This window comes from Triticum dicoccoides, chromosome 1B (assembly GCF_002162155.2).
Source record: "Triticum dicoccoides isolate Atlit2015 ecotype Zavitan chromosome 1B, WEW_v2.0, whole genome shotgun sequence".
NCBI classification, from domain to species: Eukaryota; Viridiplantae; Streptophyta; class Magnoliopsida; order Poales; family Poaceae; genus Triticum; species Triticum dicoccoides.
Window position 1 is genome coordinate 208,425,526 of NC_041381.1, and position 18,485 is coordinate 208,444,010.

Sequence of the window (18,485 nt, forward strand, 5' to 3'; positions counted from 1 at the left end):
GGATAAGGTCAGGTGGGAGATAACCTGTTGGCTCGAGCGAAAATAAAAAAAATACTAATGACGCACCAGGCCGAGGTGCGCCATTAGCATGTATATACTTATGGCGCACCGAGGGGTGGTGCGCCATTAGTATTGTGCCCCCCTACTTCATATCGATCCCCTCTCTCTCCCTCGCCCGAGCCCTCGCCCTCGATCCCCTCTCTCTCCCTCGCCCGAGCCCTCGCCCTCGATCCCCTCTCTCTCCCTCGCCCGAGTCCTCGCCCTCGATCCCCTTCCCCTCTCCTCTCCCGACGCCGCCGCCCCGCCGCCATCGACGCCGGCTAGATCCGCCGCCACCTCTGCTCGAGCTGCTCCCATCGACCACGCCGCTGCTCGCGTGCTTCTTCTCTCCCGCGACCCCGCCATTGAAGGTCTCGCAAGGTCCTCTTCTCCTCCCCTTCCCCCTTTGTTCGATTTGATTGTGCCGCCGTCAAGGTTCCCTGATGATGCTGGTTCCTCTCGCGCGCAGGATGCACGCACCTTGGACCGCGTGTGCCTAGTTCTTCCCGGGACGCTGCCCCGACCCTACTACCCACGCCATCAGGGGAGCTCGTCAAGGTATCATCCCCCCCTCTCTCTCTCTACTCTCTCCATCTCTCATGCTCTGGCGTGTTTTTTTCCTAAGGGACGAAACTATGTTCTCTTGTTGCTATTGCTAGGTGTTTTTGTCTGCCATGTACGTACATACCTAGAGTAGTTGATCCTTAGAATCAAGTTCGAATGATCGATTATGTTAAATGTATATAGAAATTTGTTATGCTCTTTGGCGGATCTGTTGATCATAGATAAATGCCACTCTACTATTTTAGTACATTTGCTATTTCAGGAATATGTGATCATAGATAAAAGTCACAGGAATATGTGATAGGATCCTCCAAAATTCCTTTGAATCAAAGAGGCCTCAAACTTGCTGGTGCTGGTGGTGGTGATGATGGTGCAAGCTCCTCTCTCTCTCTCTCTCTCTACTGCGAAGTTCCTGTGAACTTACTTGGATCAAAGAGGCCCTAAGCTGTCACACTTCTTAGGCTATGTATAATATAATGTTAATAAGTGAGGCCTTCATTGGCTATGTATAATATAATGTTCTCTTGCCATGTATGTGTTGAGTGTTGGATAACAAAATGATAATGTTAAGTGAAATTCTTCAATATCAAATGAACTCTTTGTACAGATTTTTTTAGTTCTATTGGATTTCCCATAATAGTTTGCATACAGGTCTACCATTGTGTCTCTTCATGAATGCGGTACTACTAAGCAAGCCTGAGAAGCCTTTGTAATAGTTTGTGTAATTGAGCAGTTTCTTTCTTTCAACTGCCATAATGTGTGCAATTTCATCTTGATTCTAAAGTACATGTTTCCTTTCTACTTGAAGTTAGATGTAGGTCAGTAGGCATCAGGATGATTGCATAGCCCAATATTCTCCCTTGTTACATAGTTTTGCAAGCTATTGGTGACCACAAATTATTACGGGTTCTGTATGCCAAACAATGCTCTCTGTTTAATGCAAAATATATTGTTTGTAGGCACTATTTGGTTTTGCTTGACATTGATTTTGGTGGTTTGCATTTAAGTTAAAATGCAGGCAGTGGTTGTTCTTTATTGTTTGGTAATTTAATTTTTCTCTTCTGTTAGTTGTACTTGTTCTTTATTGTTTGGGATTTTGTTGCTTTCAGGAGATAGCTTCTTCTCGCTTGCTTCTTCAGACTTGTAATCCATGATCATTTTGCTGCTTTCAGTAGGTAGCATATTCTTTATTCTTTTGGGGTAATTCTGTGTTGTTGCTGCCTTCTTTTTACATATAGTTTTACATCGCTTTGCTTTGCACTCTTCCTGGCATGCTTATAACAGAGACCTTTGTCCATTAGACATAGTAACTGTTCGAATTATCAAAATTCGCTGCCATTTGCTCACCACCAGAAGTTTATCTGTTCACAAAACATGGTCCAGGAAGGCATTTTTTCACCCTAAATGATGAGACCATGATCTTGTTCCTTGACAATAACCAACTTTTTGACCAAACTTTGTTTCTATTTAGAGAGAAACATGGCCCACAACGATGAGGCCGGGGGTTCGGGCGGCAAGGCATTCTGGGAGCTGTCCCAGGAGATGGAGGAACAACCTCACTTGTATGAGGCCGCCGCCTTCCCCACCGATCCTGAGACCACGGATGGTGCCGCCGAGGATGACCACACTGATGCCACCACTGATGGTGCCGCCGAGGATGCCACCACTGATGATGGCGGCGCACGCACAGATGGCAGCCAACCGAAGAGGCAACGGAAGGACCGGCGCCCGATCATGCTCCGCACCCTCAAGGAGGAAGTTATTGAAGTGGACTCCAACGGGAATCCAACGGCGCCCGAACGAATAGTCAAGGGGTACTCGCTTCAGCTCGGGTGCATTGTCCGGAGCACCGTCTCGATCAACACCGAGAACCTGAGGCATCCTGACCGAGGGAATTTGCGCAACCTCCTCTTCACGAAGCTGCACGAACGATACAAGTTCCCCGCTGAATTTGAAAACACAAGCCTCAAAGGGAATAAAGTGAACAATGCTGCCCTCACGAAGATGAGCAAGGCCCTATCTACTTGGAAAAGCAATGTGAAGAGAATGATCGAGAAAGGTGAGAGTTATCAGAAGATCAAGGAGAAAAATCCTTCGATCACCGAAGATGACTACAACGACTTCAAGATCAATTGCTCGAGCACCGCAAGCTCCCAATCAAGTGAGTGGGGGAAACAAATGCGGGAGCTGAACATAGGGGAACACACACTCGGCCCCGGCGGTTACAGAGTGGCGGAGCCTATATGGGACAAGGAGGAGGCGGACCATGCCGAGCAAGGCCTACCTCCCCTCTTCGATAAATACGGTGACAAGCAGACCAGGAACTTTGTCAGGGCCCGGTACAAGAAGGACCCGAAAACAAAGGAGCTTACCACGGATCCGAAGACCAGGCAGCTTGAGCTTGTTCTGGTAAGGAATACACCCCCGCGTAATTAGCTCCATATGGTTGCATTCTAATTAATGAAGCCAAATTTCTAAATGGTTCACATTCCTTCCGCAGGCGACTGAAAGCAGTAGCGCGGGGTCGACTAAGAGCAACCCTTGGGACACCACTCTAAATAGGGGGTTGAATGTAATGAAGATCAAGGATAAGCTCAGTAAGCCGATGTCAGCTGGTCGTGTGGCCGGCAAAGGCTTGTCGACAAAATGGGGGTCATACTATACCGCTGGTGTGCGGAAGGAGAAAAAGACCAGCTCGGAAAGCCAGGCGCGAGAGGTTCAAGAACTCAAGGCACAGGTGGCACGGATTCCGGAGATTGTCCAAGAGCAAGTGGAACAACGACTCGGAGCGACGATCACCGCCCTTGTGCCTACCTTGATCTCGGGGTTGAGTGCGTGGATTGCGGGCGGCCAACAGGGGACGCCCCCGATTCCTAGCTTCACGGCCAGCAACTCGCATAATGCGATGGCGGGGCCATTGGTGCCTCCGGCGGAGGCGGCATTGGTGTCTCCGACGCCGGCACGGGAGCTTAATGCACCCGGGTGTATGCCGGCCGGCACCTCTTCAGCAAGCGGCCCCTCCGTCAACTGCACGCCCGCCGTTGGCGGTGCCTCGACATTAGCCGAGCTCGACGCCATCATCACGGTAACTAATTAAGCCTCTCTCGGCCGAGGACTTCATCTCCTTGCCTTTGACTGGGCATCCCTGACGCCCTACATGTTTTCGCAGGGCGCTGCCGATGTTCCGTCCACTCTCCTCCACTTCGTGAACAACGAGTTGGTCGATGTCGCCAAGGGCAAAATCGTTCAACCGGGCAACCCCTTGTTCCACGGTACCCAGATGCCACCCAACTTGTTTAGGGTTCAACTGGTTCGGGTGCTGCCAGGCTGCGACAACTTGTTACCTCCGATTCGACCCGTCGGGGCCGACGATGAAGACGTGATGACCCTCAGCGCCTGCCTGAGCTGGCCCCTGCTTTGGCTGAAGAGCCGGATTCGTTTGGGGCGGGGGACACCACCCCAAAGACAACACCGCCAGTTGTGCCGGCGCCAAGTCGGCCCCATGGCAAGACCGCCGTAACGGTGCCGGACATCCCTATGCCACTGGATCCAAACATGCATATGGCACAGGATCAGAACGACGACGACGACGACGATGATACATTTGGCAATGTCGATCAGTACTTTGCCGAGCATGGGTACGATGGCGACTTCATGGGGCCTCCTTCTCAAGAACCAAACCCAATAAAAGACGTGTGCGATCTAGCTCGTACCGCGGAGAAGCCAAGTTGCAACAGGCGCCGTCTGGCGTTCAGCTCTCAGGAGACGCCTCCAGCTGCCGACTTCACCGAGCCTCAGATAGGCGAGGTGCGAAATATTATCAGCCCCAACACACTCAAGAAGGCGTTCTATGAGCAGAACTCGGTCCCATTACAGGAGAAGAAGAAGGCACGCAAAAGAAAGACTAAGAAGGGTGCGAGCCAGCCGGCACCGAGTACGATCCGTGCTCAGGACGGGCCACCTTCACCGCAGGATATCTCGAGGAGGGTGCATGTGGCGGGTAGGGCGATGCTACCGACAAATATGCTCAATGCTGCAACCGGTGCTATGCGGAGTCTGCATGATAGTGTTCTTGCTTTGGAGAAGCGGCGTCTCAGAGAGAAGGATGTGGCATACCCGGTTTTCGCGGCCAAGGTGCCAGAGGGCAAGGGCTTTGTGGATAACTCCATCGGGCGTACGGTCGTCCTGCGTTTTGATGACATCCACGCTATGTTGAACCTTCATCCGCTGCACTACACCTTCGTTCAGCTATTTTCGCTGAGTATGGAGATGCGGATCATTCGCGACAAGACCCCGGACATCGTGATAGTCGACCCCTTCTACATGCGTGCCAAGATCTTGGGCAGCGCTGGGGACCGGCAAGTCGCGAGTTCTTACCTCGAAGGCGTCATTCTGGCAAACCAAGATAAGGATAACTTCCTCGTGCCTTACTTTCCCGAGTAAGTCCTCCCCTCAACCGGCCCGTAATATATGAATTCTTACATTTCGATTGTTTTTCTTTTAACATTCCGTGTTTTCTGCAGTGACACACGTTGCACGCTCATCCTCCTAAGCCCCAAATATTCTATGGCCACGTATTTCGACCCGGACCGTCAGTCGAACGTAGACTACACAAATGTCAAGAAGGTTCTTGATGATGTTCTACCCGGCTACGCCCAATCTGGAGGCACCTTCACCAGGCCTATTCGTAAGTACGGCAAGCACGTGTTCTCCCACAATACGACGTTCTGCCGCGTCAAGCAGCCGCCTGGCGGTCAGAAGGGTGCCTACTACGCCATCCATCACATGCGGGCGATCGTACGGGACCATCATCAACTTCTGCTACCGAGTAAACTCAAAGATTGGGCTGCGAGCATGTCGGCAATCCAGGACGCGGACCTCCGACAAGAATTCTTTCGCATCCAGTCGGAGTTTGCGGAAATCATCCATCAAGATGTCCTTCGTACCTCGGGGCAGTTCTACCTCAGAAATCAACTGTCCAACAGTGACACCGACACAATGCTACAAATGCAGGATGACAACGCCCGTTCTTTCATGACTCCCACGATAGACGGCGGCTTCATCCACGCTCCGGTCCCTTGAGTCGAGTTGTCTAGTTCTGAAACATCGATTGGCTCATGTTGTAATTAAACTTTAATGAACTTGTAGTATGTCTCTTTGGTTTCGAGAGTCGTTCAACTTAGATGTAATCGATGCTATTAATGTCTTGCTTTTCTCTTCCGATCGTTCTGTTGCATACTTATATATTGCTTATGTATTGTCTGTGAATTGGTACTAACATTTCGTTTGGCTAGTGCATAGCGATGCCGACGTATGTCGTGTACAAGGGTAAGGTTCCCGGAGTCTACGATGACTGGGAGGAGTGTCGGAGACAGGTTCACCGATTCAGCGGTAACAGTTACAAAGGGTACACCACTAGGGCCGAGGCCGAATCTAGATACGCCCGCTATCTAGCGGGAGAGGGGAGGGAGCGTTGGAGGAACCGGATGAAGACGAGTTTCATCGTGATGATGCTCATCGTGATGACCGCAGCTCTCTTCTATGTGATGGTAGTTTAGATGATCGATATCGACTTGTAATGTGAAGACAGACTCGCTACTCGCGGTCTCGAGACTTGTAATATAATGTTCTATCTTTGTTCGGTCTTTTCAATTCGGAGACTAATATGATGAATTATATTCGGAGACTAATATGATGAATTGTATTCAAAGACTAATCTTCTATTGTATTTGATGAATCTGTTGTTGATGTGTGCTGTCTATATTTTGTCAAATTATACATTTTGTAACCTATGCAAAAAACAGAAAATAAAAAAATAAAAAAAACCTAATATTCATACTAATGGCGCATCACATGACAGTGCGCCATTAGTATGACATTGCATACTAATGGCGCATCACTGGGCAGTGCGCCATTAGTATGCCGTGTTACTAATGGCGCATCCAGAGGTGGTGCGCCATTAGTATGCCAAAGCACCTGGGTATACATGGCCCCTAGAAGGCATACTAATGGCGCACCCTGGCCTATACTAATGGCGCACCCGAGGTGCGCCATTAGTATACCAGATACTAATGGCGCACCAGGTGGTGCGCCATTAGTAAAAATTACTAATGGCGTGCTATTAATGGCGCACCATGGATGCGCCACTAATAGCCATACTAGGTGCGCCATTAGTAGGGGTTTTTCTAGTAGTGTTCGCCCTAGTGGTGTACCCTTTATAACTGTTACCGCTGAAATGGTGAACCTATCTCCTACACTCCTCCCAATCATCGTAGACTCCGGAAACCTCACCCTTGTACACGACATACGACGGCATCTCTATGCACTAGACAAACAAAACGTTAGTAGCAATTCACAGATAATATGTAAGCAATATATAAGTATGCAAGAAAAAGATCGGAAGAGAAAAGCAACACATTAATAGCACGATTCATGGTCCTACCAATAAATAGCATCGATTACAGATAAGTTGAATGACTGTCCAAACTAAAGAGACATACAAGTTCATTAAAGTTTAATTACAACATGAGCTAATCGATATTTCAGAACTACATAGCATCAATACTTTCGACTCGACTCAGGGACCGGAGCATGGATGAAGCCACCGTCTTTCGTGATGGTCATGAATGTGCGGTCGTTGTCAGCCTGCATTTGTAGCATTGTTTCTATTTCACTGTTGGACGGTTGAAATTTGAGGTAGAACTGCCCCGAGGTATGAAGGACATCTTGATAGATGATTTCCGCAAACTCCGACTGGATGCTAAAGAATTCTTGTCTGATGTCCTCGTCCTGGATTGCCGACAAATGTGCGGCCCATTCTTTGAGATTATTTGGTAGCATAAGGTGATTATGGTCCTGTACAATCACCCGCATGTGATGGAGGGCGTAGTAGGCATCCTTCTGACTGCCAGGCGGCTGCTTGACGCAGGGGAACGTCGTTACGTGGGTGAACACGTGCTTGCCGTACCTACAAATTGGCCTCCTGAAGGTGCCTCCAGATTTGGCGTAGCCGGGGGGAGCATCATCAAGAACTTTCTTGATATTTGTGTAGTCTTTCTTCAACTGACGGTGTAAGTCGAAATACGTGGCCATGGAATATTTCTGGCTTAAAGGATGAGTGTGCAATGTGTGTCACTGCACAAAACATGGAATGTTAGAACAAAAAAGAACGATCGAAATCTAAGAAATCATATGTTACGGGGAGGTGAGGGGATGACTTACTCGGAAAAGTAAGGCATGAGGAAGTTATCCTTATCTGGGTTTGCCAGAATGACGCCTTCGAGGTATGAACTCGTGACTTGCCGGTCCCCAGTGATGCCCATGATCTTGGCACGCATGTAGAAGGGGTCGACTATCACGATGTCCGGGGTCTTGTCTCTAATGATCCGCATCTCCATACTGAGCGAAAATAGCCGAATGAAGGTGTAGTGCAGCGGATAAAGGTTAAACATAGCAAAGATGTCATCAAACCACAGGACGATCATACGCCCGATGGTGCTATCGACAAAGCCCTTGCCCTCTGACACCTTGGCCCCGAAAACCGAGTATGCCACATCATTCTCGCAGAGATGCCGCTTCTCCATAGAAAGAACACAGCCATGTAGACTCCGCATAGCACCGGTTGCAGCATTGAGCAGATTAGTCGGTAGCATCGGCCTACCCGCGACATGCACCCTCCTCGAGATATCCTTAGGTATTGGTGGCCCGTCCTAAGCACGGATCGTACTCGGTGTCGGCTGGCTCGCACCCTTGTTATTTTTCCTTTTCTGTCCCTTCTGCTTCTTCTGCTGTAATGGGATCGAGTTCTGCTCAGAGACCACCTTCTTGAGTGTGTTGGGGCTGATAATATTTTGTACCTTGGCTATTTGAGTCTCGGTGAAGGCGACATCTGGGAGCGTCTCCTGAGAACTGAACGGCAGACGACGCCTATTGCAATTGGGTTTCTCCGCAGTACCAGCTAGATCGCGATCGTCTTTTGCAGGGTCGGGTTCTTGAGAAGGAGGCCGCAAGAATCGTCACCGTACCCATGTTCGTTGATGTACTTATCGACGTTGGAAAATGTGTCATTGTCATCCTCCGTATCCTGTGCCATATGCATGTCCGGATCAGCTGACGACGCTAGCGTTGCGACGGTCTTGCCATGGCTTGGCGCCGACACGACTGGCGGTGTGGTCTGTGGGGTGGTGTCCCCCGCCCCCAAACGAATATGGCTCTTCGGCCAAAGCATGGACCAATTTAAGCAGGCGCTGAGGGTCATCACATCATCTTCGTTGGCCCGAGGGGGTCGATATGGAGGTAACAAGTCATCGCAGCCCCGCAGCACCCGAACCAGTTGAACCCTATACATGGTGGGTGGCATCGGATTACCGTGGAACACGCGGTTGCCCAGTTCAACAATTTTGGCCTGGGCGACATCGATCAACTCGCCGTCCACGAAGTGCAGGAGAGTGCATGGAACGTTGGCGGCGCCCTGCGAAAACATGTAGGTCGTCTGGGATGCCTAGTCAAAGGCAAGGAGATGAAGTCATCGGCCGAGGCTTAGTTACCGTGATGGCGTCGAGCTCGGCTAATGTTGAGGCGGTAGGCCTTTCTTGGCATGCTCTGCGTCCTCCTTGTCCCATTTAGGTTCTGCCACTCTGTAACCGCCGGGACCGAGTTTGTGGACCCCTAAGTTCAAGTCCCGCATATCTTTACCCCAGTGACTTGATTCCACGGATGCGTTGCTCTCGCACTTGATCTTGAACTCCAGGTAGTCAGTTTCGCTGATCGAAGGATTTGTCTCCTTGATCTTCTCATAACTATCACCACTTAGAATCCTTCTCTTCACCGCGAATCTCCATGTAGCCAGGGCCGTGCTCATCTTCGTGAGGGTGGCACTGTTCACTTTATTCCTTGAGAGGCGTGTGTTTGCGAAGTCACCAGGGAACTTGTATCGTTTGTCCAGCTTCGTGAAGAGCAGGTTGCGCAAATTCCCTCAGTCACGATGCCTTAGGTTCTTGGTGTTGATCGAGACGGTGCTCCGGAGAATGCACCCGAGTTGTCCCGTGTACCTACTGACTAATTCTTTGGGCGTCTTTGGATGCCCACTGGAGGACACTTCAGTAAATTCCTCCTTGACGGAGTCGAGCACGTTCGGGCGATGGTCCTTCCGTTGCCTGTTCGGTTGGCTACCATCTGTGCGTTCGCTGCCATCATCAGTGGTGGCATCCCCTGTGGCACCATCAGTGGTGTTATCCCCGACGCCACTAGGGGTTGTGTAGTTGGGATCGGTGTCTTCCGCAGCGTCCTCATAGCGGTGAGGTTCTTCCTCCATCTCCTGGGACAACTCCCAGAATGGCTTGCCCAAACTGCCGGCCTCATCGTTGTCGGCTAAGTTCGCTCTAAATAGGAAAAAAAAGGCTACTAGAGTTATTGGATGAGATTAGGGTATTATCTATTCTTCTATCCTATATATTTTCACATTACAAGTTATAAACACCCCTTTACCCAAAAGATTGTTCCAAGTGCACTATTGCTATCCTACTAAGTGCACTATTGCAGGTTATATATTTTCTATCCTACTAAGTGCACTATTACTCTTGCTGCAGGAAGAAAAAATAGTTTGCATTTCAACTTAAGGGGAAACTATAAAAGCCACTTAGGAATATTTGCTTTGTAGAAATAACATTGTCTATAAATGTTGATTGATTTTTGTTTCGGTTGAGAATCGGGCACCTTCTAGGTCAAGAAAATTGGGCATGACCTTTGCTAATTTTCTTGACCTAGGAGTGCCCCATTCTCAACCGAAACAGAAATTAATCAACATTTCAGGAGAAATGGGTAACTATTTGTCCCTGCACAAAATATTGAACTGAAGGAGCCTAAGTTCAGTTGTGGCACCCCTGAAATTTTGAGGAACTTGCAGCAGATAGACATTTTGCTTTGCATCAATCATATAGATAACACACCTAATACAATGAACATTATGCAAACCACAACATTATGGCATCAATGCCCTATGGCATCTCCGAAGTCTGACATGTGTTGTAGATTTCATGATTCATCACAGCATTATGCAAACCACAGAAGCAGCATTGAGAAACCAGATATAGCCGAGATTCTCGCAACCACGGACACCATGATTCACAAATAATTCCCTTAAGTAAAGAATATTTATATGTTGACCGTGAAGCAAAGCAAAGCAAATCATGGTCATATGTTGATCATGATGCAAACAAAATCAAAATTAGGAGTACTTACATCCAGTTACTCTAGAGCTTGTTGTAGAAGTACTTGTTGTAGCTTGTTATAGGAGTAGCCTGGTGTAGGACGAGGAGTTGCAAATTGACTTGTTGTACATGCAAATATCTAATCAAAAATTCAGTTAATAGTACAAGGACAAGGAGTAACTTATAGTACTCATGACTACTCCATTTTGTTACAAGTTGTACTCCATTTAACAGAGTAGGAGTAATATTCAGTTACTTTACAAGATGTACTCCATTTAACAAAAAAAGTCAGTAAAATTTACAAATCCTATAGCTGATAATGGTTTGTTAAATTGAATTTTTGTCAATGTTACTAATTTTTCTCTATTTCTGAATATCGAGCATGCAAGCACATAACAAGCAAAATTTACTGAAATTACAACTACTGAAACTCCAGTGAGAAGACTACTCATAGCATTAATTGAAATTAACCTTCTCATTGTAATACTCCTTCTCATTGTACTCCTGGAGTAATTTAACTAAAATACTCCAGTAAAAAGAGTACTACAACTCCATGTACTCCTAGCAGTTCAGAACTGCAACTACTCCTACCGCAAACAAAATTCAGTAAATTTCAGTGCATCTACTACAAACAAAATTCAGTGAATTAAGCATGCAAAGATACCTGTCACAGCTTGATTCACGTTGATGGATTCAGTTGCTTGATTCACTCCCTATTTCTTGTCCTACTGAAGAAAGAAAGCAAGCAACCAAATTCAGAGTTTACCATGGCTCGCAAGCAAGCAAGCAGGCCAAGGAGAGCAAAGGAGGGGCATCATCACGAACGTTGCGCATGACGGTAACAAACCTAGAGATCTAGAGGGGCAAGGAGGAGGGGGGAGCTTACACTTGTGGCCGTAGTGGATCCGGCGGGGAGGAGGCGCGCGATGCTGGCGTGGTGGTAGCGCGCGACGCGGGCGAGCGCGGCGGAGGCGGCTGCGAGCGTGAGGAGTGGGAGTGGTCGGAGCTGGAAGAGCGCGGCGGGGCGGGAGCGGAGGTAGCAGCCCCAGAAGGTGTCGGAGGAGCTTAGCTTGGCGAGGAAGTTGTTGGTGGCGGCGGTGAGCTCCTGGAAGTAGTAGAGGACGGGCTGGTCCGGGAGGGAGGTGCGTGCCGCGACGAGGCTGGAGCGGCTGGACCTCGAGGATGTGGAGGAGGCCGAGGCGGTGTTTGTCGTTGTTGTTATTGAAGGGGTGGTGTGGCGGGGTCCCAAGGAGGTGGAGGCCATGTCCGCGGAGGAGGAGGAGGCGTAGGTGGATGCTATGCCGGTGGCGGTGGCGGTGGTAGTGGAAGGGGATCGGCGGCGGTGGCGAGAGGCGAGGGGTGAGATGCAGATTGGGGAGAAGGACGACCAACTGGGTCGTCTTGGTTATTTTAGTGGGGGGAGGGTTAGCAATGGCGCACCTTTTAGGGGTGCACCATAAAAATTGGTATATCAATGGCGCACCATTTAGGGGTGCGCCGTAAACACCATGATAGAAATGGCACACCTTCTCCTAGTGCACCATTACTAACTTTTTTTTAATTTTTTTTGGACTTTTAGTTGCATGTAATAATTTAAGATTTGAGATAAAAGAAAAGGAAAATGCAAATGGAGTGATAAAACCATTGTGCAAAGATTTAGAATTAGATGACATGGTTGAAATCAAGGGATACATGTAATAATTTAGTTGCATGTAATAATTGAGCTTGCCACTGACACACACACGCGGCCGACACGTCGTGATTCGATGTTAGCTATCTTTTCACAATCTTCTTGCCCTTCTTTCTCGCGGTTGAATAATTTAGCCCCGGAACCCCTTGAGTTCTTCTCTTGAACGGACGCCCTTTAGGTAGGGTGGTCCTGCTTCTTCTTGTGGTGTATGGTACTTCATCATCGTCATCATCTTCCATCTTCGGGTCGCCGTACTTGTCGAAGTCTTGCTCATTGGTGACTCCATCCATTCCGATGATGTTCCTTTTGCCTCTCCTCATGACAACATGACTGGGCTTTGACGGGTCGGTAATGAAGAAGCATTGGTCCACTTGGGAAGCCATTACCCATGGCTCATTTTTCGCGGTGACGTTGGCACCCGCGGTCTTGGATTTGGCTTCGGGTATAACCATGGTGGTGAAATACCGGTCTTCTTTTAGGACGCTCTTGGCCTATCTGACACGGAACATCGGGACCTTCTCTCCAGCATAGCTCAGCTCCCAGATCTCCTCGATCCTTCCGTAGTATATGTCCTTGTCATTACCGGTGTAGGATTCCATCATTACCCCGGAGTTCTGATAATACCTCTTCATGTCCTTTTCCTCGGTGTAGAATGTGTAGCCGTTGATATCGTATGTCTCATAGGTCATCAGGTTGTGCTCGCCGCCCTGTGACAAGGCGAATATGAGTTTTTCTTTCGCGGAAGAATCCTCATGTAAAGGGTACGACGGAAGCTTCTCCTTGAACCAACGCGCGAAACATGAGTTGTGCTCTTTGATTATATCTCCGTCCATCCTCTGTTGGCCTCAGTCATTGTATGTATTCTCAATAAAGGTTTTGTGCTCTACCACCCAAGGATTGACCACGTCTATGTGTTGTAGCGGGACTAGGTTTGCTCTTTCAAAGTTGGCGAGTCGACCCTTGAAGTCGACATGCTTTTCGCGGCGACCCTCGCGGTGACCCCATCCAACGAGCCTGCCGAGGTGCCTGTTGACGGGCAGACCAACGGGGTTCTTGATGCCTAGATAATTTGTGCAAAAGGAGATGGACTCTTGGGTCAGAAAGCCCTTGGCTATGCTTCCATCTGGACGTGCCCTGTTGTGAAAGTATCCTTTGATGACACCATTCATCCTTTCGAACGGCATCATGCTATGTAGGAATGTCGGCCCGAGTTGGATGATATCCTCCACAATATGGACCAGTAGATGCACCATAACGTCAAAGAATGCGGGTGGGAAGTACATCTCAAGCTCTCATAGTATCACCACGATCTCTTCTTGTAGCCTTCTGAGTTGCCTCACGCCAACCGACTTCCGAGAGATGACGTCGAAAAAGTTGCATAGGCCAAATAGTGTTTCACGGATGTGCGCGTCCATGATCCCACGGATTGCAACTGGAAGTATCTACGTCATCAGCACGTGACAGTCGTGAGACTTCATCCCGCTGAACTTCTGCTTCGCTGAGTCTAGGTATCTCCTTATCTTCCCCGCGTAACCGTAAGGAAGTTTTACTCCTACAAGGCAGGTGAAAAACTGCTCGATCTCCTTCTGACTTAGAGTGAAGCACGCGGGAGGGCGGTCATATTCGATCTTCTTGGCCTTTTTGCCTTTGCGATGACTTTCCATGTCCTTCGCCTCATCATCATCATCATCATCATTAGGGCATTTTGCGTGAAGCTCCTCCCTGATGCCCATTGATTGCAAGTCTGCCCTTGCTTTCGGCCCATCTTTGGTCCTCTCTGGCATCTTGAGCAGGGTACCAAGCATACTCTCGCACACGTTCTTCGTGATATGCATGACATCAAGGCTGTGAGGCACACGGAGGATCTTCCAGTACGGCAAGTCCCAGAAAACAGACCTTGTTTTCCATACCTTTAGCAGCGGCTCTGGCGCCTTTCGCTTCTTTCCTGGCGGTGGGAACTCTTTCCAATTTTTCAACAGCTCGTCTATTTCCTCGCCGCTCCTCGTACGTGGGGGTCTTCGGGGTTCGGTTTCACCATTCAACAGATCCTTGCGTTTTCTCCATGCGCCATCGTCGCGAAGCCACCTTCGATGTCCCATGAACACGGTTTTCGAAGACCTGGGATCTCTATCTAGCTGGCGATACGTTGCGTCATCCATGCACCTGACGCATGCACAAAATCCATGGACTACCTGCTCCGCGACATATCCGTAACCGAGATAGTCGTGCACCGTCGTGAGCAGTGCGACTCTCATAGGGAAATACTGTTTCGCTGCGGCGTCCCACATATTGGCTGGCGTTTTCCACAGCGTGTCTAGCTCCTCTTTCAGCAGCCCCAGATACAGATTGATGTCATTCCCTGGTTGTTTCGGCCCTTCAATTAGCATACTCATGTGAATGTACTTCCTCTTCATGCACATCCAGGGGGGAAGGTTGTACATCCACACAAACACAGGCCAGGTGCTATGTGTGCTTCTCTGGCTGCCAAACGGATTGACTCCATCGGTGCTTGTGCCCAGCATGATGTTCCTTGGATCGTCCCCAAATTCTGGGTGTTCGAAGTTCAACGCTTGCCACTGGCTCGCATCCTTAGGGTGACTCAGCATCTTGTCTTTTTTATTTATCTCCGGATCATTTCCGTCATCTTCTCGCTTCTTCTCCTCCCTATCCGCGTGCCAACGCATGAGCTTTGCTACCTTAGGGTCCATGAAATACCGCTGCAGATGAGGAGTGATCGGAAAGTACCACACCACTTTTCGAGGAGCTTTCTTCCTCTTCTTGTATCGAGTGACGCCGCACACCGGACATATGGTAGACTCCGCGTGCTCGTCCCGATAAATGATGCAATCGTTCATGCACACATGGTATTTCACGTGCGGTAAATCCAGAGGACACACGATTTTCTTCGCCTCCTCGAAACTAGTCGGGCACTTGTTCCCCTTGGGAAGACGTTCGTGCCAGAATGACATGTTCTCATCAAAGAATGTGTCGGTCATTTTGTGTCTTACCTTCATCTCCAGAGCCATGAGCGTTACTTTCAGGCGGGTATCCTCGGGCCTGCATCCTTCTTACAATGGAGTAACCGCATCTATCTCTAGTTGATCCAGCTTGGCTTTCTCTCGGGCGGCAGCTCTTGCGTTACCCTTCTGCTTGAGAAGCAGCTCTTGAATATCAGGGTCCTGCACCCAGCCCATCGATGGTCCATCGTCGTCTGCTCCGGCATCTTCATCTTCATGATCATGCCCTTCGTCTTGATCTCCCTCATCATCATGTCTGGCATCTTCTACATGATGACTGTGTCCTGCATCTACTTCGTGATCATGTCCTGGAGATTCTTCGTCTTCTCGCCCGCCCTCGCCGCTATTGTCTTGCTGCCCTTCCTTATTTCTTGCCCGGCCCCCATGGACGACTTCATAATCATCTTCATCACCTTGCCACCGATAGCCATCTATGAAACCACGCACGAGCAGGTGGTCCTGCACCTGTCTGGAATCCGGGTCCATAAGGCTCTTCAGCTTGCATCTTCGACACAGACATCTTATCTCCGTCTCATTCTTTTGAAGCATCTCGGCCTTCGCGGAGCTCAAAAAACTATTCACAATGCCTTCGGTCATCGTGCGGACCACGGTCGCCTACGGGGTAGAGCAAAACGATATTTTAGAACCAAAATTTTTTATTGGCATGACTTTGCCTAAAAATAGGACAAAAAAGAATGCATAATGTCAAATTCTCGCCGAAACGGAAATGAATCAACATTCCGGTAAAATATTGGCAACTATCGCATTTCAAATACCGGTACCTGCAAACACAAACATATGCAACACCACAAACATACGTAGATCTAGGCCATAAAAAGTGTGTACGTTGGAGGGAGAAAAAAGTAGATCTAGAACATAAAGAAAGCTTTCCCCTTACTTACCTATCAAAAAAAAGGAAATTTAACCACTTAATTTGGGTGAATCTATGGTGCAAATGAGGTGAGGAGGAGGAGGCAGCCGAGACCAAGCTTGGTAGAGGTGGAGAGAATGAAGTGGAAAAAGTGAGTGTGGTAGGTGGCTGTCAAAAATATCTAGCTGCTCTCAGGTTACCAATGACGCACCTCCTAGGAATGCGCCATTGGTAACCAGAGTTACTAATGGCACACCTGATGTGTGGTGCATCATTACTAGTTTTGAAAAAAAATGTTAGCAGTGGCGCACCGTGGGTGTGGTGCGCCATTACTACTTAAAACTAGTAATGGCACACTTTCCCCTGGTGCGCCACTGCTAAGTCTGGGAAGGGTGTGGGGCCAGGACAAAACTAGTAATGGCGCACCACACACCAGGTGCGCCATTAGTAATATGGTCATCAATGGCGCACCTATATCTGGTGCGCCACTGCTATATAGCAGTGGCGCATCACATACATGGGAACCGGCTCCTCTACCGTGCAGCGGGCACGGCAGGGATGCTACAGTATCCCGGGACAGTGTAAATACAGAAGGCACGACAGGGTGAACTGTAGCCGGAATTACTGTTTGCACACTGTAGCGGAATGTACTGTATCGGTTCTGTAGCATTTGCACTGTGTGCGCACTCTAGCAAATAGATCTGATCCATTTATACTGCATCTAACAGCTGATAGATGCCTAAAGGCAGGGTACTGTAGCATCCCTGCCGTGCTCACTGCACGGTAGAGGAGCAGGTTCCCACATACATGGTGCGTCATTAATGTCCATATTAGTTATAGCCGTTTTTCTAGTAATGTGTATCGGAACACGCTATCATTTCTTTCATTCTAAGTGGCGTAACAAACAACCATGGTGAGTGATGGCATTGCCTTACGGTGTGGCATGTGCAAGTTCGATATGCCAATTTGCCACTCCTTAACGGATCTCTCGGCCGCCCACGTGGAGGCATTGATCTTGTAACGTTGAAACCAATCGTTGACAAGGCCCCAAAAGCCTGAAAGTGAAGTGGCACTTATAGAAAAAGTTCATCGAACTTCGCAAAAAAAAATTCACCGAGGATTTGTTTTCCTTTTTGGTTCTCACTTGCACAAGCGGTCGAAAGTCCAAATCCTATCTTGCATGGCTAACAAAACAAAATAAAACCTACTTTTGAAGGCGCCCATGGTTGGATCTTTGGACTCACATGGGATCATGTGCTGTTCTTCAACCTTGAGTTCCCTCTTGATGATTGCTTGAACCTTATCTAACAGACATGCGATCATCAGGTAATTCAGTTGTCCTACATTCAGTACAACAAAGATGAATATTTTACCCGCAAAAAAAAAAAACATGAATATTTGATGCGCGCGCAAGAACGGTAAAATCTTGTTGGGTAACTGAGACAGTGCCTAGCTGTCACTATGGTGGCTAAGCTACCTAATTCTTTCTCTCCCTGTTGTTTCGCTTTGGTTCGGTAGATGTGTGCTTTGTACCTAACTTTGTTAGGCTTGCTTGTTTTGCATGCAGCTTTTGACTAATATAGAGTGTTTGGTGCAGTGGTACAATTTCTGAGACTTGGCAAGGTAAACTCCCTTCTTGGCTTCTTGGATTGCATATGACTCAATTTTGTTCTAAACTACACCATTTCAATCAGGGCTCTTCCAAATAATGCAGGGACTCGTCAAATAAAAAGGAGTGGGAAGGATAATGCGGACACATACCGCAGTACACCTCATTTCGTCACACATCCACACAGTGACACATACCTCTCTGTATCTATGCATACATCACAATGTACACCTCATTTCGTCAAATAAATAAGATAAGTATGAGCCTAAATCGACAAATGCACGAGGGAAAACTGCCAGCTAGTAGTGATGTTTGTATGTCAGCTACCAAACTTGAGGGAGTCAAAGCGCGCTGCCAAATTTGCTTGCGACATCACAAACTCCTTGGCGAATTGTGGCAGAACTTTCTACGAAACGGACAAGAGAGAAAGCAACTGGGAACGGCGCCGATGGGATGGCATTTGCGGTGGAGGTCTCTGTTCATGACA